General features: G+C 37.1%; 2 protein-coding genes across 3 annotated transcripts in view; one reads left to right on the top strand and one right to left on the bottom strand.

Moving 5' to 3' along the window:
• LOC133654259 (helicase ARIP4-like) overlaps positions 1–12,384 on the bottom strand; it is a 244,424-nt gene extending 232,040 nt beyond the window's left edge. The window contains exon 1 of the mRNA XM_062054486.1: positions 12,299–12,384. The gene's annotated coding sequence lies outside the window, so the exon portion shown is untranslated. The remainder of the gene's footprint in view (positions 1–12,298) is intronic.
• The window catches only part of bsna (bassoon presynaptic cytomatrix protein a), a 375,212-nt gene that overhangs the window by 13,611 nt on the left and 337,370 nt on the right, over positions 1–24,231 (top strand). The gene's annotated exons all lie outside the window — the stretch shown is intronic.

The raw sequence follows: 24,231 nt of genomic DNA on the forward strand, positions 1-24,231 counted from the left end.
TTATAAAATTGTGACTTTTGTCGAGTAAAATTGCGACTCTTTTCATAAAATTGTCAAAATGTTAAGCTTTTCCTGTAAAATTGCGACTGTTATTGAGTAACATTCCAACTTTTATTATAACACTGCACATTGCAAATGTTCAGTTTTTCTTGTGAAATTGTGACCTTTTTCTTGTAAAATTCCAACTCATTTTTCACAACAAGCGTTTTTTTTATATTTACATTATATGTATATATTATTAATGTTGTAAATACAAATCTTTATATACCTAGAAAGGGTGGTCCTAAAAAGGTAGGCATTTTTCGGAGGTCTCAAGAAGGTAACAAATACAATAATGTGTGTGCCCATGTGTGTGTGTGTGTGTGTGTGTGTTCTTGTATTTTGTAATTTTGTGTCGACTTTTTTCTTATAAAATTGGGAAACTTTTCTCATATTCTTTCTGTTTCTGTAATATTGCAACATTTTCTCCTAAAATTATGACTTTTTTATGTAAAATTATTATTTTTTAATGCAAAATGGGGACATTTGTCATATAAAATTCTGACTTGTATCACAATATTGCCAATTTTTTTGTTGTTCTTGCAGAATAGTGACATTTTTCGAGTAAAATGATGACTTTTGTCATAATTTTGCCGAGTAAAATTCCAATTGTTAATATAACATTGCCAACATTTTAACGTGTTCTTATAAAATTGTGACTTTTGTCGAGTAAAATTACGACTCTTTTCATAAAATTGTCAAAGTCTTAAAATCTTCTTGTAAAATTGTTACTGTTATTGAGTAAAATTCCAACTTTTATCATAACATTGCACAAATGTTCCGTTTTTCTTGTAAAATTTAGACCTGCGTTGAGTAAAATTACGACTTTTATTTTAATACTGCAAAATTCGAAGTTTTTCTTGTGAAATTGTGACCTTTTTCTTGTGAAATTCCAACAAATTTTTCACAACAAGCTTCTTTTTAAAATATTTACATTATATGTATATATTATTAATGTTGTAAATACAAATCTTTATATATCCAGAAAGGGTGGTCTTAAAAAGGTATGCATTTTTCAGAGGTCTCAAGAACGCAACAAATTCAAGAATGTGTGTGTGTGTGTGTGTGTTCTTGTATTTTGTAATTCGAAGTTTTTCTTGTGAAATTGTGACCTTTTTCTTGTGAAATTCCAACTCATTTTTCACAACAAGCTTTTTTTTATATTTACATTTTATGTATATATTATTAATGTTGTAAATACAAATCTTTATATATCTAGAAAGGGTGGTCCTAAAAAGGTAGGCATTTTTCGGAGGTCTCAAGAAGGTAACAAATACAATAATGTGTGTGTGTGTGGGTGTGTTCTTGTATTTTGTAATTTTGTGTCGACTTTTTTCTTATAAAATTGGGAAACATTTCTCATATTCTTTCTGTTTCTGTAATATTGCAATATTTTCTCCTAAAATTATGACTTTTTTATGCAAAATTATTATTTTTTGATGCAAAATGGGGACATTTGTCATATAAAATTCTGACTTGTATGACAATATTGCCAATTTTTTTGTTGTTCTTGCAGAATAGTGACATTTTCCGAGTAAAATGATGACTTTTGTCATAATCTTGCCGAGTAAAATTCCAATTGTCAATATAATATTGACAACATTTTAAAATGTTCTTATAAAATTGTGACTTTTGTCGAGTAAAATTGCGACTCTTTTCATAAAATTGTCAAAATGTTAAGCTTTTCCTGTAAAATTGCGACTGTTATTGAGTAAAATTCCAACTTTTATCATAACATTGCACAAATGTTCCGTTTTTCTTGTAAAATTTAGACCTGCGTTGAGTAAAATTACGACTTTTATTTTAATACTGCAAAATTCGAAGTTTTTCTTGTGAAATTGTGACCTTTTTCTTGTGAAATTCCAACTCATTTTTCACAACAAGCTTTTTTAAATATTTACATTATATATATATATATATTATTAATGTTGTAAATACACATCTTTATATATCTAGAAAGAGTGGTCCTAAAAAGGTAGGCATTATTCGGAGGTCACAAGAAGGTAACAAATACAATAATGTGTGTGCCCATGTGTGTGTGTGTGTGTGTGTGTGTGTGTGTGTGTGTGTTCTTGTATTTTGTAATTTTGTGTTGACTTTTTTCTTATAAAATTGGGAAACATTTCTCATATTCTTTCTGTTTCTGTAATATTGCAACATTTTCTCCTAAAATTATGAATTTTTTATGTAAAATTATTATTTTTTAATGCAAAATGGGGACATTTGTCATATAAAATTCTGACTTGTATCACGATATTGCCAATTTTTTTGTTGTTCTTGCAGAATAGTGACATTTTCCGAGTAAAATGATGACTTTTGTCATAATCTTGCCGAGTAAAATTCCAATTGTCAATATAATATTGACAACATTTTAAAATGTTCTTATAAAATTGTGACTTTTGTCGAGTAAAATTGCGACTCTTTTCATAAAATTGTCAAAATGTTAAGCTTTTCCTGTAAAATTGCGACTGTTATTGAGTAAAATTCCAACTTTTATCATAACATTGCACAAATGTTCAGTTTTTCTTGTAAAATTTCGACCTGCGTTGAGTAAAATTACGACTTTTATTTTAATACTGCCAAAATTCGAAGTTTTTCTTGTGAAATTGTGACCTTTTTCTTGTGAAATTCCAATTCATTTTTCACAACAAGCTTTTTTTTAAACATTTACATTATATGTATATATTATTAATGTTGTAAATACAAATCTTTATATATCTAGAAAGGGTGGTCCTAAAAAGGTAGGCATTTTTCGGAGGTCTCAAGAAGGTAACAAATACAATAATGTGTGTGCCCATGTGTGTGTGTGTGTGTGTGTGTGTGTTCTTGTATTTTGTAATTTTGTGTCGACTTTTTTCTTATAAAATTGGGAAACATTTCTCATATTCTTTCTGTTTCTGTAATATTGCAATATTTTCTCCTAAAATTATGACTTTTTTATGTAAAATTATTATTTTTTAATGCAAAATGGGGACATTTGTCATATAAAATTCTGACTTGTATTACGATATTGCCAATTTTTTTGTTGTTCTTGCAGAATAGTGACACTTTCCGAGTAAAATGATGACTTTTGTCATAATTTTGCCGAGTAAAATTCCAATTGTCAATATAACATTGCCAACATTTTAAAGTTTTCTTATAAAATTGTGACTTTTGTCTAGTAAAATTACGACTCTTTTCATAAAATTGTCAAAATGTTAAGCTTTTCCTGTAAAATTGCGACTGTTATTGAGTAAAATTCCAACTTTTATCATAACATTGCACAAATGTTCAGTTTTTCTTGTAAAATTTCGACCTGCGTTGAGTAAAATTACGACTTTTATTTTAATACTGCCAAAATTCGAAGTTTTTCTTGTGAAATTGTGACCTTTTTCTTGTGAAATTCCAATTCATTTTTCACAACAAGCTTTTTTTTAAACATTTACATTATATGTATATATTATTAATGTTGTAAATACAAATCTTTATATATCTAGAAAGGGTGGTCCTAAAAAGGTAGGCATTTTTCGGAGGTCTCAAGAAGGTAACAAATACAATAATGTGTGTGCCCATGTGTGTGTGTGTGTGTGTGTGTGTGTTCTTGTATTTTGTAATTTTGTGTCGACTTTTTTCTTATAAAATTGGGAAACATTTCTCATATTCTTTCTGTTTCTGTAATATTGCAATATTTTCTCCTAAAATTATGACTTTTTTATGTAAAATTATTATTTTTTAATGCAAAATGGGGACATTTGTCATATAAAATTCTGACTTGTATGACGATATTGCCAATTTTTTTGTTGTTCTTGCAGAATAGTGACACTTTCCGAGTAAAATGATGACTTTTGTCATAATTTTGCCGAGTAAAATTCCAATTGTCAATATAACATTGCCAACATTTTAAAGTTTTCTTATAAAATTGTGACTTTTGTCTAGTAAAATTACGACTCTTTTCATAAAATTGTCAAAATGTTAAGCTTTTCCTGTAAAATTGCGACTGTTATTGAGTAAAATTCCAACTTTCATCATAACATTGCACAAATGTTCAGTTTTTCTTGTAAAATTTCGACCTGCGTTGAGTAAAATTACGACTTTTATTTTAATACTGCAAAATTCGAAGTTTTTCTTGTGAAATTGTGACCTTTTTCTTGTGAAATTCCAACTCATTTTTCACAACAAGCGTTTTTTTTATATTTGCATTATATGTATATATTATTAATGTTGTAAATACAAATCTTTATATATCTAGAAAGGGTGGTCCTAAAGAGGTAGGCATTTTTCGGAGGTCTCAAGAAGGTAACAAATACAATAATGTGTGTGCCCATGTGTGTGTGTGTGTGTGTTCTTGTATTTTGTAATTTTGTGTCGACTTTTTTCTTATAAAATTGGGAAACATTTCTCATATTCTTTCTGTTTCTGTAATACTGCAATATTTTCTCCTAAAATTATGACTTTTTTATGTAAAATTATTATTTTTTAATGCAAAATGGGGACATTTGTCATATAAAATTCTGACTTGTATCACAATATTGCCAATTTGTTTGTTGTTCTTGCAGAATAGTGACATTTTGCCGAGTAAAATTCCAATTGTTAATATAATATTGCCAACATTTTAACGTGTTCTTATAAAATTGTGACTTTTGTCGAGCAAAATTGCGACTCTTTTCATAAAATTGTCAAAATGTTAAGCTTTTCCTGTAAAATTGCGACTGTTATTGAGTAACATTCCAACTTTTATTATAACACTGCACATTGCAAATGTTCAGTTTTTCTTGTGAAATTGTGACCTTTTTCTAGTGAAATTCCAACTCATTTTTCACAACAAGCGTTTTTTTATATTTACATTATATGTATATATTATTAATGTTGTAAATACAAATCTTTATATATCTAGAAAGGGTGGTCCTAAAAAGGTAGGCATTTTTCGGAGGTCTCAAGAAGGTAACAAATACAATAATGTGTGTGCCCATGTGTGTGTGTGTGTGTGTGTGTGTGTGTGTGTGTGTGTGTGTGTGTTCTTGTATTTTTTAATTTTGTGTCGACTTTTTTCTTATAAAATTGGGAAACATTTCTCATATTCTTTCTGTTTCTGTAATATTGCAACATTTTCTCCTAAAATTATGACTTTTTTATGTAAAATTATGGGGACATTTGTCATATAAAATTCTGACTTGTATCACAATATTGCCAATTTGTTTGTTGTTCTTGCAGAATAGTGACATTTTTCGAGTAAAATGATGACTTTTGTCATAATCTTGCCGAGTAAAATTCCAATTGTAAATATAACATTGCCAACATTTTAACGTGTTCTTATAAAATTGTGACTTTTGTCGAGTAAAACTACGACTCTTTTCATAAAATTGTCAAAATCTTAAAATCTTCTTGTAAAATTGTTACTGTTATTGACTAAAATTTCAACTTTTATCATAACATTGCACAAAGCCTAAGTTTTTCTTGTGAAATTGTGACCTTTTTCTTGTGAAATTCCAACAAATTTTTCACAACAAGCTTCTTTTTTAAATATTTACATTATATGTACATATTATTAATGTTGTAAATACAAATCTTTATATATCCAGAAAGGGTGGTCTTAAAAAGGTATGCATTTTTCGGAGGTCTCAAGAACGCAACAAATTCAAGAATGTGTGTGTGCGTGTGTGTGTGTGTTCTTGTATTTTGTAATTCGAAGTTTTTCTTGTGAAATTGTGACCTTTTTCTTGTGAAATTCCAACTCATTTTTCACAACAAGCTTTTTTTTATATTTACATTTTATGTATATATTATTAATTCTGTAAATACAAATCTTTATATATCTAGAAAGGGTGGTCCTAAAAAGGTAGGCATTTTTCGGAGGTCTCAAGAAGGTAACAAATACAATAATGTGTGTGCCCATGTGTGTGTGTGTGTGTGTGTGGGTGTGTTCTTGTATTTTGTAATTTTGTGTCGACTTTTTTCTTATAAAATTGGGAAACATTTCTCATATTCTTTCTGTTTCTGTAATATTGCAATATTTTCTCCTAAAATTATGACTTTTTTATGTAAAATTATTATTTTTTGATGCAAAATGGGGACATTTGTCATATAAAATTCTGACTTGTATGACAATATTGCCAATTTTTTTGTTGTTCTTGCAGCATAGTGACATTTTCCGAGTAAAATGACGACTTTTGTCATAATCTTGCCGAGTAAAATTCCAATTGTCAATATAATATTGACAACATTTTAAAATGTTCTTATAAAATTGTGACTTTTGTCGAGTAAAATTGCGACTCTTTTCATAAAATTGTCAAAATCTTAAAATCTCCTTGTAAAATTGTTACTGTTATTGACTAAGATTTCAACTTTTATCATAACATTGCACAAAGCCTAAGTTTTTCTTGTGAAATTGTGACCTTTTTCTTGTGAAATTCCAACTAATTTTTCACAACAAGCTTTTTAAAAAAAATATTTACATTATATGTATATATTATTAATGTTGTTGTTTTTCGGAGGTCTCAAGAAGGCAACAAATTCAAGAATGTGTGTGTGTGTATCATACTATCATGTTGAGGAGAACAACAATGACACTGTAGTATACACACAATGCATCATGGAGTACACACATGTTTGCATGCAGGTTGATGACAAAGAGGAGTGTGTGTATGGAGTGTGTGTATCATTATATAACATACAGATAGCTGGGTTAAGCCGCCATCCAACAGCTCCGTGCTGTCATTGGTGCATAAATCTATTCAAGACCTTAACATAAAGGTTGGTGCATGAGTACTTACAACATGCACTAAGCTATATGGAGGCCATCACAGTGAGTCACGTGTCTTCCCTCCCCTGACCGTGCCTCCATTTCTTTTTTTGCACGGCCTGCACATCGCCTCTTCCTCCCCTCCGCCCCACACACTGTAAATGCACGCATGTTATATTCTCTTTGCCGTGCAGTCTTCACTCTCCTGACATATCCCCTCCGTCATCCCCATACGATGGTGCAGCTAAAAGAAGCGACAACATGCCCATCAGCCCCGAGCCGCTGCTTTTTACGCCTCACAAAAGCATACAACATTAAAGATACAGTCGAGGCTTCTGTGGTTTATCCGTCACACTGGGTAGAGCCAGAATATACGTTAGGTCAGGAAAAAACACAGAGGCTATTTCATCCCTACAGGCCTGTTTCCCTGTATCTGGGAAATCCCCTGAAGAGATTTATAAATGTATCAAATGCTAAAAACTAGGGATGTCCGATAATGGCTTTTTGCCGATATCCGATATTCCGATATTGTCCAACTCTTTAATTACCGATACCGGTATCAACTGATACGATATCAAACGATACCGATATCAACCGATATATACAGTCGTGGAATTAACACATTATTATGTCTAATTTGGACAACCAGGTATGGTGAAGATAAGGTACTTTAAAAAAAAAATTATAAAATAAAATAAGATAAATAAATTAAAAACATTTTCTTGAATAAAAAAGAAAGTAAAACAATATAAAAACAGTTACATAGAAACTAGTAATGAATGAAAATGAGTAACATTAACTGTTAAAGGTTAGTACTATTAGTGGACCAGCAGCACGCACAATCATGTGTGCTTACGGACTGTATCCCTTGCAGACTGTATTGATATATATTGATATATAATGTAGGAACCAGAATATTAATAACAGAAAGAAACAACCCTTTTGTGTGAATGAGGAGGGAGGTTTTTTGGGTTGGTGCACTAATTGTAAGTTTATCTTGTGTTTTTTCTGTTGATTTAATTTAATTAAAAAAAAACAATAAAAAAAAAACGATACCGATAATAAAAAAAACGATACCGATAATTTCCGATATTACATTTTAACGCATTTATCGGTCGATAATATCGGCAGGCCGATATTATCGGACATCCCTACTAAAAACATACATTCTATATATTTGAAGACAAAACTTGCGTCTTTTTTTTCGTACATTTTTACGGTCAGTTCAAGGGCCGCCAAAATTAGTAGGACAAAACGGCGCTCGGCAAATACTCTCATCAGAGAATCATGTTTAATATAAAAAGTGGGATTTCTAACAATTAGGGGAGGTTTGTGTCATGTTGTCCTCCTACAGAAACCATATTAAAACAAAAATATATTTTCCCCCCCATCTTTTTCTATTTTCATACATTCATGAAAAAGCTCCAAGTGAAACAGGCTTGTCGGAATTTTTGTGTTTTACAAGCACAATAAATAAATGCCCTGAAGAGCAGGGACACTTGCAAAACAGGCTTGTCGGGATGAAATAGCCTCTGTGTTTTTTCCTAACGTATACAACATTAAAAATGCATATATGCCAGACTTGGGCAATATACGGCCCATTTAGATTTTCATTCCAGCCCGCCGGACGGTCTACATAATTTTTAGTGTTTTACAATTACATTTTTGTGTTTTACAAGCACAATAAATGAATCCCCTGAAGAGCAGGGACACCTGCGAAACAGGCTTGTAGGGATGAAATAGCCTGCTCTTCAGGGGATTTATCAGGGGAAATTCCCTGAAGATCAGGCTATTTCAACTGGCTTGTAGGGATTTAATATCCCCGATAAATCCCCTGAAGAGCAGGGAAACCTGCGAAACAGGCTTGTCGGGATGAAATAGTCACTGTGTTTTTTTATGACCTAACATATACAACATTAAAAATGCAAATGTGCCAGACCTGGGCAAAATACGGCCCACGGGCCACATGCGGCCAATTTAGATTTTCAATCCCAGTCCATTTAGATTTTCAAACCGGCCCGCCGGACGGTCTACATAATTTTTTAGTGTTTTACAATTCAGTTTTTGTGTTTTACAAGCACAATAAATAAATCCCCTGAAGATCAGGGACACCCGGGAAACAGGCTTGTAGGGATGAAATAGCCTACTCTTCAGGGGATTTATCGGGGAAATCCCCTGAAGAGCAGGCTATTTCAACAGGCTTGTAGGGATAAAATATCCCCGATAAATCCCCTGAAGAGCAGGGAAACCTGCAAAACAGGCTTGTTGGGATGAAATAGTCACTGTGTTTTTTCCTGATCTAACGTATACAACATTAAAAATGAAAATGTGCCAGACATGGGCAAAATACGGCCCACGGGCCACATGCGGCCCATTTAGATTTTCAATCCGGCCCGCCGGACGGTCTACATCATTTTTAGTGTTTTACAATTACATTTTTGTGTTTTACAAGCACAATAAATAAATCCCCTGAAGAGCAGGGACACAGTCGAAACAGGCTTGTAGGGATGAAATAACCTGCTCTTCAGGGGAATTATTGGGGAAATCCCCTGAAGAGCAGGCTATTTAAACAGGCTTGTAGGGATAAAATATCCCAGATAAATCCCCTGAAGAGCAGGGAAACCTGAGAAACAGGCTTGTCGGGATGAAATAGTCACTGTGTTTTTTCCTGATCTAACGTATACAACATTAAAAATGCATAAGTGCCAGACATGGGCAAAATACGGCCCGCGGGCCACATGCGGCCCATTAAGACTTTCAATTTGGCCCAATCTTTTTCTATTTTCATACATTCTTGAAAAAGCTCCAGGGAGCCACTAGTGCGGCGCTAAAGAGCCGCAGGTTGCAGACCCCCTGGTCTAAGTCCAAGTCTTTTAGAGCATGATGCTGCAAGCCTTGCACACCTATCTTTGGGCAGTTTCGCCCATTCCTCTTTTTTATCCAGGATGTCTAAACCAGGGGTGTGCAAACTTTTTCCCGCCAAGGGCCACTTACTGAAAAGTCAAAGCAATTTTTATGAATTTATTAAATGCTAAAAACATGCATTCTATATATTTGAAAACAAAACATACGTCTTTTTACGTTTACGCTTCAACTATTTTGTTTAACAATAACTAAAATGTTAAGTCACAATGATTGTGAAGGAAGAACATTATATTCTGAACTTGCTAAAAATAGGCCACTCCAGTCAAGCCTGTTTTGCAGGTTTCCCTTCTCATCGGGGGATTTATTGGGGAAATCTGCTAAACAGGCTTGTAGGGATGAAATCGTTTCTGTGTTTTTTCCTGACCTAACGTATACAACATTAAAAATGCATATATGCCAGACTTGGGCAAAATGCGGCCCATTTAGATTTTCAATCCGGCCCGCCGGACGGTCTACCTAATTTTTTGTGTTTTACAATTTAACATTTGTGTTTTACAAGCACAATAAATAAATCACCCGAAGAGCAGGGACACCTGCGAAATAGGCTTGTCGGGATGAAATAGCCTCTGTGTTTTTTCCTAACGTATATCAATCAATCAATCAATGTTTATTTATATAGCCGTATACAACATTAGAAATGCATATATGCCAGACTTGGGCAAAATGCGGCCCATTTAGATTTTCAATCCGGCCCGCCGGACGGTCTACGTAATTTTTTGTGTTTTACAATTTAACATTTGTGTTTTACAAGCACAATAAATAAATCACCCGAAGAGCAGGGACACCTGCGAAATAGGCTTGTCGGGATGAAATAGCCTCTGTGTTTTTTCCTAACGTATATCAATCAATCAATCAATGTTTATTTATATAGCCGTATACAACATTAGAAATGCATATATGCAAGACTTGGGCAAAATGCGGCCCATTTAGATTTTCAATCCGGCCCGCCGGACGGTCTACGTAATTTTTTGTGTTTTACAATTCAACATTTGTGTTTTACAAGCAAAATAAATCAATAAATCCCCTGAAGAGCAGGGACACCTGCGAAACAGGCTTGTAGGGATAAAATATCCTCGGTAAATCCCCTGAAGAGCAGGGAAACCTGCGAAACAGGCTTGTCGGGATGAAATAGCCTACAATTTATTTACTAAAAATGCATATGTGCCAGACCTGGGCAAAATACGGCCCGCGGGCCACATGCGGCCCATTAAGACTTTTTTTTTCTATTTTCATACATTCTTGAAACAGCTCCAGGGAGCCACTAGTGCGGCTAAAAACGTACATTCTATATATTTGACGACAAAACTTATAAGTCATTTTGCCATTTTTTTTCCCCTTACATTTTTACAGTCATTTGTTAGATTTCTATGTTTACGCTTCAACTATTTAGTTTTATTTAGTTGTATTTTGTTTTATAATAACTAAAATGTAAAGTGACAATTAGAGATGTCCGATAAATGCTTTAAAATGTAATATCGGAAATGATCGGTATCGGTTTTTATTATTATCGGTATCGGTATCGGTTTTTAAAATGTTTTTTTTTTCTTTATTTTTTCTTAAATCAACATAAAAAACACAAGATACACTTACAATTAGTGCACCAACCCAAAACACCTCCCTCCCCCATTTACACTCATTCACACAAAAGGGTTGTTTCTTTCTGTTATTAATATTCTGGTTCCTACATTATATATCAATATATATCAATACAGTCTGCAAGGGATACAGTCCGTAAGCACACATGATTGTGCGTGCTGCTGGTCCACTAATAGTACTAACCTTTAACAGTTAATTTTACTCATTTTCATTCATTACTAGTTTCCATGTAACTGTTTTTATATTGTTTTACTTTCTTTTTTATTCAAGAAAATGTTTTTAATTTATTTATCTTATTTTATTTTATTCATTTTAAAAAAAAGGACCTTATCTTCACCATACCCGGTTGTCCAAATTAGGCATAATAATGTGTTAATTCCATGACTGTATATATCGGTATCGGTTGATATCGGTATCGGTAATTAAAGAGTTGGACAATATCGGAATATCGGCAAAAAGCCATTATCGGACATCCCTAGTGACAATGATTGTGAATGAAGAACATTATATTCTAAACTTGCTAAAAATATGCCTTAACTGGAGAAAAAGCACAACTGTAGGAGGCACAAAAAGTTGCTGACAATGGAGCATCATTTACTGCCAATTGGAGAGAGAGACTATGACGGGAAAATAAAGAGAGAGAGAGAGAGAGAGAGAAAAAAGGGAACGATAGAGAAAAATAAGTGAAGTCTAAATTGGTAACGGGAGAGGGAGAAGAAAGGAGTGAAGAGCACTGATGTCCAGATGGCGGGATGAGGACGATGTAGAGAGGAGAGAGGAGAGGGAGGCGAGAGCACACATGGAGGAGAACATAGACTCTGTGAGGTCACGTGTTCATCTTCCATCTGACTCAACTCACACATGTCAAGCTGCTCTGTGTTTATTGTACAGTGTGACTCTGAGTGTGTGTGTGTGTGTGTGTGTGTGTGTGTGTGTGTGTGTGTGTGTGTGTGTGTGTGTGTGTGTGTGTGTGTGTGTGTGTGTGTGTGTGTGTGTGTGTGTGCTACATGCTGGCTATACCTCACATATGACCAGTACAGCACATGCAGTGACACCTTCCAACTCGGTACCTTGCAGGTCTGCAGGTCTAGGATGGCTTCAATGTGTGTCTTTAAGTCTGGAGGAACAGAGGAAAGCAGCAGTGACAATGCAAGTTTGCCATTTGAAAATGCACGGGAAATAAAATATTGCTTTTTTTCTTTATTTTTTTCGTACTGTATGTGAATGCAGCGTTTCCAACAATACTGCAATCTATTTGTGGTGGTGGGTTGTGGTGCATAATTGGCAATCAAGTAACTGGAATAACGTGCGAGAGACAAAAAGTGAGTCGCCGTTAGGGTATTAGTAGTACCAGGATGCTAATGAATCATATTCGGTACTATACCGCCTCTGAAAAGTACCGGTCCGCATGTAAAATGTAAACAAACGCCATTGGTGGATCTACACCTAACATCCACTGTATTCATACCAAGTACAGGAGCGTATCTTGTCGATACTACTACGATTACGTCAATATTTTTTGGCATCACAACATCTTTTTTAGTTTTTTTTAAATGTATATTATGTTTATAAACTCAGGAAATACGTCCCTGGACTTTGAATATGACCAATGTATGATCCTGTAACTCAGGGGTCCCCAATAGGGATGTCCGATAATGGCTTTTTGCCGATATCCGATATGCCGATATTGTCCAACTCTTTAATTACTGATACCGATATCAACCGATACCGATATCAACCGATATATACAGTCGTGGAATTAACACATTATTATGCCTAATTTGGACAACCAGGTATGGTGAAGATAAGGTACTTTTTAAAAAAATGAATCAAATAAAATAAGATAAATAAATTAAAAACATTTTCTTGAATAAAAAAGAAAGTAAAACAATATAAAAACAGTTACATAGAAACTAGTAGTTAATGAAAATGAGTAAAATTAACTGTTAAAGGTTAGTACTATTAGTGGACCAGCAGCACGCACAATCATGTGTGCTTACGGACTGTATCCCTTGCAGACTGTATTGATATATATTGATATATAATGTAGGAACCAGAATATTAATAACAGAAAGAAACAACCCTTTTGTGTGAATGAGTGTGAATGTGGGGGAGGGGGGGGGGGAGGTTTTTTGGGTTGGTGCACTAATTGTAAGTGTATCTTGTGTTTTTTATGTGGATTTAATAAAAAAACAACTAAAAAAAAACACGATACTGATAATAAAAAACCCGATACAGATAATTTCCGATATTAGATTTTAACGCATTTATCGGCCGATAATATCGGCAGACCGATATTATCGGACATCTCTAGTCCCCAAACTACGGGTCCGGCCTGCCAGCGTCCAAAATCAGGCCCGCGGGAAGTCCCAAGTATTAAAAAAAGAAAACATATTTAAAAAATTATTTTTTTAATTTATTTTTTAAAAATTATTATTATTTTTTCTTATTTACTTTGTACCGCTTGCTACTCACGGTGTCTCCTAGCCGCTCAGGCAATTCATAAAATAAAAATGCATTTTCTCATCGATAACGTGACATCATCGCGCGCGGAAAGTGCGCTATATATATATATCTAATATATCTAACATATATATATATATATATATATATATATATATATATATATATATATATATATATATATATATATATATATATATATATATATATATATATATATATATATATAATATATCTATATCTATATATAATATATATATATATATATATTATATATATATCTAATATATATACACTACCGTTCAAAAGTTTGGGGTCACCCAAACAATTTTGTGGAATAGCCTTCATTTCTAAGAACAAGAATAGACTGTCGAGTTGCAGATGAAAGTTCTCTTTTTCTGGCCATTTTGAGCGTTTAATTGACCCCACAAATGTGATGCTCCAGAAACTCAATCTGCTCAAAGGAAGGTCAGTTTTGTAGCTTCTGTAACGAGCTAAACTGTTTTCAGATGTGTGAACATGATTGCACAAGGGTTTTCTAATCATCAATTAGCCTTCTGAGCCAATGAGCAAACACATTGTACCATTAGAACACTGGAAAGATAGTTGCTGGAAATGGGCCTCTATACACCTATGTAGATATTGCACCAAAAACCAGACATTTGGAGCTAGAATAGTCATTTACCACATTAGCAATGTATAGAGTGTATTTCTTTAAAGTTAAGACTAGTTTAAAGTTATCTTCATTGAAAATAAGGACATTTCAATGTGACCCCAAACTTTTGAACGGTAGTGTATATATATATATATATATATATCTAATATATATATATATATATATCTAGATATATATATTTAATATATATATATATATCTAGATATATATATAATATGTATATCTAATATATATATATATATATATATATATATATATATATATATATATATATATATATATATATATATATATATATATACAGCCCGGCCCCCGGCCAAATTGTTTTAACCCAATGCGGCCCGCGAGTCAAAAAGTTTGGGGACCCCTGCTGTAACTACTTGGTACCCAAATTTGTGGTTTTATCCAAAACTAATGTAAAGCATCCAAACAACAGAAGAATAAGTGATTATTACATTTGAACAGAAGTGTAGATAGAACATGTTAAAAGAGAAATTAAGCAGATATTAACCGTAATCGAACAAGTAGATTAATAATTCATTTTCTACCACTTGTTCTTTATAATTTTGACAAAATAATAGAAAGTAAAATGACACAATATGTTACTGCATACGTCAGCAGCTAAATTGGGAGCCTTTGTTTTGTTTACTTACTACTAAAAGACAAGTTGTCTTGTATGTTCACTATTTTATCTAAGGACAAACTTGCAATTAAAAACATATGTTTAATGTACACTAAGATTTTTTGTTAAAATATAGCCAATAATGCAATTTTTTGCGGTCACCTTTATTTAGAAAAGTATCGAAAATAGGGATGTCCGATAATGGCTTTTTGCCGATATCGGATATTCCGATATTGTCCAACTCTTTAAATACCGATACCGATATCAACCGATACCGATATCAACCGATACCGATATATACACTCGTGGAATTTACACATTATTATGCCTAATTTGGACAACCAGGTATGGTGAAGATAAGGTCCTTTTTAAAAAATAAAATAAATAAATAAATAAAAAATTCTTGAATAAAAAAGAAAGTAAAACAATATAAAAACAGTTACATAGAAACTAGTAATTAATGAAAATGAGTAAAATTAACTGTTAAAGGTTAGTACTATTAGTGGACCAGCAGCACGCACAATCATGTGTGCTTACGGACTGTATCCCTTGCAGACTGTATTGATATATATTGATATATAATGTAGGAACCAGAATATTAATAACAGAAAGAAACAACCCTTTTGTGTGAATGAGTGTAAATGTGGGAGGGAGGTTTTTTGGGTTGGTGCACTAATTGTAAGTGTATCTTGTGTTTTTTATGTTGATTTAATAAAAAAAAAAAAACAATAAAAAAATAAAAAATAAAATAAAAAACCGATACCGATAATAAAAAAATGATACCGATAATTTCCGATATTACATTTTAACACATTTATCGTCCGATAATATCGGCAGGCCCAAACTATCGGACATCTCTAATCGAAAAGTATCGGAAAGTATCGAAATAATTTTGGTACCGGTACCAAAATATTGGTATCGGGACAACACTAGTCGCCGTTAAAAAAAAGAAAGTCACAAACAAGACTTGGGATGGGTACCAAAACCCGGAGCACTAGCCAGTCGTCACGACGACTCATTTTGCGAGGTAATGAGCGTCAAACGTTACAACACAAATACATTATTTTTTTGCACGTTCTTTATGCTGCATTGCTGCTGGTTTTGTTGCAATAATTATGACAGTTAGTTGTGGATTTCTTTTTTCTTATTTATGAATGGCATTATAATTGTAGCATTTCAACTACTAGTCTGTTCAATTGTCATAAAATTCTATAAAAATATATATTTTTCCAACAAAAAATGATTTCCATTGTTTGGGTACCAATTCTTTAGCGCCGAGTAAGCCCCGGCATCGTTTTGAAAGTACCGATTTGGTACAAATATCAGTTTCAAATGTGAACGGTACCCACTCCTTGAACCAGAACTGGGCAAAATACGGGCTTCAGACCACATAAAGCCTGTTAAGATTTCCAATCCGGCCCGCCGGACGTTTCCAAATAACTTTTTTTTGGACCTTTACAATTTGAAATGTGGACTCGTCAGACCACCGAACACTTTTCCACTTTGCATCAGTCCATCTCAGATGAGCTCGGGCCCAGCGAAGCCGGCGGCGTTTCTGGGTGTTGTTGATAAATGGCTTTCGCTTTGCATAGTAGAGTTTTAACTTGCACTAACAGATGTAGCGACCAACTGTAGTTACTGACAGTGGTTTTCTGAAATGTTCCTGAGCCCATGTGGTGATATCCTTTACACACTGATGTCGCTTTTTGATGCAGTACAGCCTGAGGGATCGAAGGTCTGTAACATCGCTTACGGGCAGTGATTTCTCCAGAGTCTCTGAACCCTGTGATGATATTACGGACCGTAGATGGTGAAATCCCTGAATTCCTTGCAAAAGCTTGTTGAGAAATGTTAACTGTTCGACAATTTGCTCATGAGCCCATGTGGTGATATCCTTTACACACTGATGTCACTTTTTGATGCTTGCTGCTTACGTGCTGTGATTTCTCCAGTTCCTCTGAGCCTTTTGATGATATTACGAGCCGTAGATGGTGAATACCCTAAACTCCTTGCAATAGCCCGTTGAGAAATGTTGTTGACGAAGTGGTGACCCTCGCCCCATCCTTGTTTGTGAATGACTGAGCATTTCATGGAAGCTGCTTTTATACCCAATCATGGCACCCACCTGTTCCCAATTAGCCTGTTCACCTGTGGGATGTTCCAAATAAGTGTCAAATGAGCATTCCTCAACTTTCTCAGTCTTTTTTGCCACTTGTGCCAGCTTTTTTGAAACTTGTTGCAGGCTTTAAATTCCAAATGAGCTAATATTTGCAAAAAATAACAACGTTTTCCAGTTCAAACGTTAAGTATCTTGTCTTTGCAGTCTATTCAATTGAATATAGGTTGAAAAGGATTAGCAAATCATTGTATTCTGTTTTTATTTACCATTTACACAACGTGCCAACTTCACTGGTTTTGGGTTTTGTATGTACAAAACTGGAACATGAGTGTCCTAAAATAAAGGAGCTGGTCGGATGTCTTAGTGAGGTGTCTCTCCGCTGTCGGACAAATTATAGAACTGCCTGCATGACTTTATTCACAATAAATACATTGATTATCGATTATTGACTAATCGATTTTATAATCGTCCATGTCCGAATTGCGATGCATCTAAAAATCGATTATTTTTTTTATTTTTATTTTTTATTTTTTTCTCCCACCTATACTAACAGCTCGCGTGACATAGTGAATTGTGTGAAGTGACTTATATTTAAATAGCGCTTTTTCTCTAGTGACTCAAAGCGCTTTCCATAGTGAAACCCAATATCTGAGTTACATTTAAACCAGTGTGGGTGGCACTGGGAGCAGGTGGGTAAAGTGCCTTGCCCAAGGACACAACGGCAGTGACTAGGATGGCGGAAGCGGGGATCGAACCTGGAACCCTCAAGTTGCTGGCACGGCCACTCTACCAACCGAGCTGTACCGCCCCACATAGCGTCATGCCACTCATTTTAAAGCGTGTTTACGTCCCATTTAGACAGTTTTCGTTATGAAACCAAACTGTCGTCACTCTTGTGTGCACACCAGTGATGGGGACGATCAATGTCGCCATAAATAGTTATTTAAACGGAAAGTCAACAAAACAAACTCCTTTTGCTGCAGTAAAAGGTGATTATATTGAGTTGAATTTCCCCTTGTTGACTCATGGAACACAAAACAATGTGAGCAACCTTTATTTCCCTTGGTGTCTGCTGACAAAATCCAACACTTTGTGGAAGAAAGTTATATTTTTTGGGGAGTGTCAGGTTCAAACACTGATGACATCTATTAAACAAGACAAGAAGCAAGGAATCAAACAGAGACAGAATTACATGTGGCTCAGTGAGAAGAAACGCGTACATATGTACCCTTGTACAGTGTCACTATACGCTCTGCCGAAAGATTGTACGCCTCCTTTTTTATTTGGACTTTCCCTGATTACGCGGCGACAGCTGTTTCTAAAGGGACGGGGGTCGTAAACATCCATCGCCTTTGATTACAAAACAGTTCAAAGAAAAGGTCGGTTCAAAGAAAAGGCCGTAAAACAGCATAGGACTTGGGCAGATCCTGCTTTCTCTCCGCGTTGTAGTTCTTGGGTCAAGACAAAATCTTTCTGTGGATTACAATACATCAAAGAAACAGAACACTTTCATGTTGCTTCCCATCCTACGCAGTGGAGTTTTACAAGCCTTCTTGTTGGTAGGATCAAAGACAGCTTTTGTCTTCTCGCCGGGAACTCATGGCAACACAAAGTTTTGGGATAACTTAGATACAATTCTTCTGACAGGGAGGTTTACTGAACAGTTAGCTCGCTCTATCTATAACACCTTGGGACATAAAAAATGCAAAAATAAAATAAAGACAATGAAAATAATTACTAAAAATGTTAAATATTTGAAAAAATATTCCTTGCTATTAAAACATTAATTAATAAGTAGGGATGTCTGATAATGGCTTTTTGCCGATATTCGATATTCCGATATTGTCCAACTCTTAATTACCGATACCGATATATACAGTCGTGGAATTAACACATTATTATGCCTAATTTGGACAACCAGGTATGGTGAAGATAAGGTCCTTTTTTAAAAAATTCATAAAATAAAATAAGATAAATAAATTTAAAAAAAATTATTGAATAAAAAAGAAAGTAAAACAATATAAAAACAGTTACATAGCAACTAGTAATGAATGAAAATGAGTAAAATTAACTGTTAAAGGTTAGTACTATTAGTGGACCAGCAGCACGCACAATCATGTGTGCTTACGGACTGTATCCCTTGCAGACTGTATTGATATATATTGATATATAATGTAGGAACCAGAATATTAATAACAGAAAGAAACAACCCTTTTGTGTGAATGAGTGTAAATGGGGGAGGGAGGTTTTTTGGGTTGGTGCACTAATTGTAAGTGTATCTTGTGTTTTTTATCTTGATTTAATAAAAAAAAACAACAAAAAAAACGATAATAAAAAACCAATACCGATAATTTCCGATAATACATTTTAATAGCATTTATCGGCCGATAATATAGGCAGGCCGATATTATCGGACACCTCTATTAATAAGGAAAATAATAATCAAAACTTACGGAAGGTATTGCTGTTGCTAACGTTTTTTTTTTTTTTTTGCAGAGCTCCAAATTTTGGTTTTATGGTGAAAAGAAATATATTTTGTGTTGGAGCTTACTTATATTGTGACACAAAATTTTTTTTTTTTTTTTTTTTTTTTTTTTTTTTTTTTTTTGCAGAGCTCCAAATTTTGGTTTTATGGTGAAAAGAAATATATTTTGTGTTGGAGCTTACTTATATTGTGACACAATTACCGTATGCCACGTGGGCCCACCACCCGCGGTCGGAACCAGTGGGGTCGGGTGCGCTGCCAAGTGGATGGCGGTGAAAGTGGAGGCTCCGGACGGACCAATTCGGGGCAGCAGAGGCTGACTTTCGGGACGTGGAACGTCTCTACGCTGGTGGGGAAGGAGCCTGAGCTGGTGCGAGAGGTGGAGCGCTACCGGTTGGATCTGGTGGGGCTTACCTCTACGCATAGCAAGGGCTCTGAAACCACACTCCTGGACAAGGGATGGACCTTGTTCACTTCTGGAGTTGCTCAGGGTGTGAGGGCACAGGCGGGTGTGGGGATACTCACGAGTCCCCGGCTGAGTGCCTGTACGTTGGAGTTCACCCCAGTGGACAAGAGGGTCGCCTCCCTTCGCCTTAGGATTGGAGGGGGGAAAAACTCTGACTGTTGTTTGTGCATACGCACCAAACAGGAGTTCAGAGTATTCAGCCTTCTTGGATACCTTGCATGGGGTCCTGTATGGGGCGCCGGCAGGGGATTCCATAGTCTTGCTGGGGGACTTCAACGCGCACGTGGGCAATGACAGTGATACTTGGACTGGCGTGATTGGGAGGAACGGTCTCCCTGATCTGAACCTGAGTGGTGGATTGTTATTGGACTTCTGTGCTAGTCACGGACTTGCGATAACAAACACCATGTTCAAGCATAAGGATGCTCATAGGTGTACCTGGTACCAGAGCACCCTAGGCCAAAGATCAATGATCGATTTTGTAATCGTATCAGCTGATCTGAGGCCGTATGTTTTGGACACTCGGGTGAAGAGAGGGGCTGAACTGTCAACTGATCACCATCTGGTGGTGAGTTGGGTTAGATGGCGGGGGAAACCTCTGGACAGACCTGGCAAACCCAAGCGTGTAGTGCGGGTGAACGGGGAACGTTTGGAGGAGTCCTCTGTCCGGAAGGACTTCAACTCCCACCTCCGGCGGGACTTCTCTGCCATCCCTGTGGAGGTTGGGGACATTGAACAGGAATGGGCAATGTTCAAAGCCTCTATTGCTAAAGCTGCAGATGCGAGCTGTGGCCAGAAGGTCTTAGGTGCCTCAAGGGGCGGTAACCCTCGAACACCCTGGTGGACAGTGGTGGTCAGGGAAGCCGTCCGACTGAAGAAGGAGTCCTACCGGGGTATGTTATCCCAGGGGACTCCGGAGGCAGTTGCAAGGTACCGACGGGCCCGAAGGGCAGCGGCCGTGGCTGTGGACGAGGCTAAGCAGAGGGTGTGGGAGCAGTTCGGGGAATCCATGGAGAAGGACTATCGGGCGGCACCAAAGATGTTCTGGAAGACCATACGGCACCTCAGGAGGGGGAAGCAGGGAACCATCCAAGCTGTGTACGGCAAGGATGGGACTTTGCTGACTTCAAGTGAGGAAGTCGTGGGGCGTTGGAAAGAGCACTTTGAGGAACTCCTGAACCCAAATACATCAGACACACCCTCCCTGATAGGAGCAGGGCCTGAGGATGATGGGGGATCGACGTCGATCTCTCGGAGTGAAGTCACTGAGGTAGTTAGACAACTCCACAGTGGCAAAGCTCCGGGGGTTGACGAGATCCGTCCAGAAATGCTGAAGGCTCTGGGTGTTGATGGGCTGTCTTGGTTGATACGCCTTTTCAACATTGCGTGGAAGTCTGGGACAGTGCCGAGGGAGTGGCAGACTGGGGTGGTGGTTCCCCTTTTCAAAAAGGGGGACCAGAGGGTGTGTGCTAATTACAGGGGTATCACACTACTCAGCCTCCCTGGGAAAGTTTACGCCAAGGTACTGGAAAGGAGGGTCCGGCCGATAGTCGAACCTCAGATTCAAGAGGAGCAATGTGGATTCCGTCCTGGTCGTGGAACAACTGACCAACTCTTTACGCTTGCGGGAATCCTGGAGAGGGCCTGGGAGTATGCCTATCCAGTCTACATGTGTTTTGTGGATTTGGAGAAGGCGTATGACCGCGTCCCTCGGGAGATCTTGTGGGAGGTGCTGAGGGAGTACGGAGTGAGGGGAACCCTGTTGAGGGCCATCCAATCTCTGTACAACCAAAGCGAGAGTTGTGTCCGGGTGCTTGGATGTAAGTCGGATCCGTTTCCAGTGGGGGTTGGTCTCCGCCAGGGCTGCGCTCTGTCACCTATCCTGTTTGTGATTTTCATGGACAGGATTTCTAGGCGGAGTCGTGGCCATGGCGGAGAGGGTATACGTCTCGGGGGGCTAAAGGTTGCGTCACTGCTGTTTGCAGATGATGTGGTCCTGATGGCACCTTCGGTTCGTGACCTTCAGCTCTCACTGGATCGGTTCGCAGCCGAGTGTTCAGCGGCTGGAATGAGGATCAGCATCTCCAAATCTGAGGCCATGGTTCTCAGCAGGAAACCGATGGTTTGCACAGTCCGGGTAGGGGACAGGACTCTGTCCCAGGTGGAGGAGTTTAAGTATCTCGGGGTCTTGTTCACGAGTGAGGGAAAGATGGAGAAGGAAATCAGCCGGAGAATCGGAGCAGCTGGGGCAGTATTGCAGTCTCTCTGCCGCACTGTTGTGACGAAACGGGAGCTGAGCCAGAAGGCAAAGCTCTCGGTCTACCGAGCTATCTACATTCCTACTCTCACCTATGGTCATGAAGTGTGGGTAATGACCGAAAGAATAAGATCGCGGATACAAGCGGCCGAAATGAGTTTCCTCAGAAGGGTGGCTGGCATCTCCCTTAGAGATAGGGTGAGAAGTGCAGTCACCCGAGAGAGACTCGGAGTAGAGCCGCTGCTCCTTCGCTTGGAAAGGAGCCAGCTTAGGTGGTTCGGGCATCTCGTGCGGATGCCTCACGAGCGTCTCCCTAGGGAGGTCCTCGTTGCACGTCCCACTGGGAGGAGGCCCCGCGGCAGGCCAAGGACCAGATGGGGGGATTACATCTCCTCTCTGGCCTGGGAACGCTTCGGGATTCCCCAGGAGGAAGTCGCAAATGTTGCTCTGGAGAGGGAAGTCTGGGGGTCTCTGCTGGAGCTGCTGTCCCCGCGACCCGATTCCGGATAAGCGGTTGAAGATGGATGGATGGATGGACAATTACCGTATTTTCCGGACCACAGGGCGCACCGGATTATAAGGCACACTGCCGATGAGCGGGTCTAGTCAGGTCTATTTTCATACAAAAGGCACAAAGGGACTATAGGGCGCATTAAAGGGGTCATTTTTTTTTTTTTTTTCTAAATGTAAAACACTTCCTTGTGGTCTACATCAGTGGTCCCCAACCACCAAAAAAAGAAAAAAAAAAAAAAAAAAGTTTTTTATTTTTTTTATTTCTTGTGCGGCCGCGGCTCGGTACCAATCGGTTCATGGACCGGTACCGGGCCGCGGCCGCACAACAAATAAATATTTTTTTATTTTTATTTAAAAAAAAAAATGTAATCAACATAAAAAACACAAGTATATACATTACATATCAATATAAATCAATACAGTCTGCAGGGATACAGTCCGTAAGCACATAAGATTGTATTTCTTTATGACCAAAAAAAAAAAAAAAAAAAAAAAATGTTTTAACTACCCCTCCCCCCGGTCGGTGGGACAAATTTTCAAGCATTGACCGGTCCGCAAGTACAAAAAGGTTGGGGACCACTGGTGTACATAACATGTAATGGTGGTTCTTTGGTCAAAATGTTGCATAGACCAGTGGTCCCCAACCTTTTTGTACTTGCGGACCGGTCAATGCTTGAAAATTTGTCCCACCGACCGGGGGGGGGGGGGGAGGGGTAGTTAAACATTTTTTTAATTTTTTAAATTTTTTTTTGTCATAAAGAAATACAATCTTATGTGCTTACGGACTGTATTCCTGCAGACTGTATTGATTTATATTGATATATAATGTATATATTGTGTTTTTTATGTTGATTTAATCCAAAAAAAAATAAAAAAAATAAAAAAAAATTTTTTTTTTAAATTTCTTGTGTGGCCGCGGCCACGGCCCCGGTACCAATCGGTCCACGGACCGGTACCGGGCCGTGGCCCGGTGGTTGGGGACCACTGGCATAGATGATGTTTTATAGATCATCTTCAAGCCGCTTTCTGACAGTCGCTTCAGGATGCACCGTTTTGTGGGCGGTCTTATTTACGTGGCTCACCTTATTACACAATATTATGCTAGACCCACTCGACGTCCATTGCATCCGGTCTCCCCTAGAGGGGGTGGGGGTCACCCACATCTGCCGTCCTCTCCAAGGTTTCTCATTAGTCATTCACATTGACATCCCACTGGGTTGTGAGTTTTTCCTTGCCCTTATGTGGGCTCTGAACCGAGGATGTCTTCGTGACTTGTGCAGCCCTTTGAGACACTTGTGATTTAGGGCTATGTAAATAAACATTGATTGATTGATTGATATACAAATTAGGGC

The sequence above is a fragment of the Entelurus aequoreus genome, linkage group LG07 (assembly GCF_033978785.1).
Source record: "Entelurus aequoreus isolate RoL-2023_Sb linkage group LG07, RoL_Eaeq_v1.1, whole genome shotgun sequence".
Classification (NCBI taxonomy): Eukaryota; Metazoa; Chordata; class Actinopteri; order Syngnathiformes; family Syngnathidae; genus Entelurus; species Entelurus aequoreus.